The sequence below is a fragment of the Canis lupus genome, chromosome 28, assembly GCF_003254725.2.
Source record: "Canis lupus dingo isolate Sandy chromosome 28, ASM325472v2, whole genome shotgun sequence".
Classification (NCBI taxonomy): domain Eukaryota; kingdom Metazoa; phylum Chordata; class Mammalia; order Carnivora; family Canidae; genus Canis; species Canis lupus.
The window spans coordinates 17938012-17939229 of record NC_064270.1 but is presented as its reverse complement, the minus strand read 5'-3'; the positions used below and the strand labels follow the sequence as shown (position 1 = coordinate 17939229).

Sequence of the window (1218 nt, the reverse complement as noted above, 5' to 3'; positions counted from 1 at the left end):
TCCCTAATTGTACTCTGGAGCACACCCAACATTTTCAGTAGTTGTTAAACAGTTCTTTTTGTGGAGGCCTGATAGGGAGGACTTCTTAGTCTTGCTGACCTCTGCCTTAAGTCTCTCGTAATTATTTTAATGGTTAAATAATATTCCTCAAGGTTAATGTACTGTCATTTTATTCCATTTACCATTCTCCTATTGGAATGTTGATGGACATATTTTCATTTCTTTTTGGTATTACAGATAAAGATGTAATGGTCAAGTTACTTTTTAGACAGTGAAAACTCTAAATAACTGTTGACTCAAAATCAGGTTTTGCTAAGTAAAATGTGGCTTTTACAGCCAGTTGAAGAATTAAATATAAACAGAAAATTTGAGGAATATAGACAGTACTATAAGTCATAAGGTATTTTTTTAGAGTATTCACCCTCTTTTTAAAAAGATTTTATTTATTTTAAAGAGATAGAGTAAGAGAGACAGGAAGAAAGAACATGGGGCCAAGGAGTAAAGGGAAGCAGACTCTCTGCTGAGCAGGGACCTCAGTGTAGGGCTTGATCCCAGGACTCAGGGATCATAACCTGAGTCAAAAGCAGATGCTTAACCAACTGAGCCACCCAGGCACCCCTAGAATGTTGGTTAGATGCCACAAAGTAGGTGGCAATGCCTTAACCATATGTGTATTGTCAGGCCCAAGAGCCTATTCTGTCATTGTCAAGGGGAGTGCTAACCTTCTTTCCTTTCATACAACACTTATGAAATGCAAACTTGAGGTGTCTTCAAATGTTCCACAATGTAAGTATTTGCTGAAACTCAATAATGTTAAAAAGTGTGATCTTGGGGTGCCTGGATGTCGTAGTCAGTTGAACATCCAGCTCTTGGTAGCCACTCAGGTATTGATCTCAGGATTGTGAGATCAAGCCCCATGTTGGGATTTGAACTCTGCAGAGGCTGCTTGGGACTCTCTCTCTCTCTCTCTAAAATAAATAAATAAATAAATAAATAAATAAATAAATAAATAAATCGTTTTTCTTTTTTAAAGTGTGACTTTAAACATCAGTCTCATTAATAGTAGATTTGTGTGAATCTAAATCATATTTATAATACTCATGCAAAATAAAGTTATTACTTTAAAAAACCTGCAGTAACAACGAACAAGTGTTTCTCAATAAAACCCTGACAGATCTTAATTCTCAATAACTAGTTATAATAGCAACCCTTTGCATA

General features: G+C 35.7%; 1 non-coding gene across 1 annotated transcript; it reads right to left on the bottom strand.

The window, feature by feature from the left end:
- Positions 1–618: 618 nt before the first annotated feature.
- Positions 619–744, bottom strand: LOC112672678 (U6atac minor spliceosomal RNA). Its single transcript, XR_003144417.3, has one exon. It is a non-coding gene; the product is annotated as a U6atac minor spliceosomal RNA (small nuclear RNA).
- Positions 745–1218: the final 474 nt, after the last annotated feature.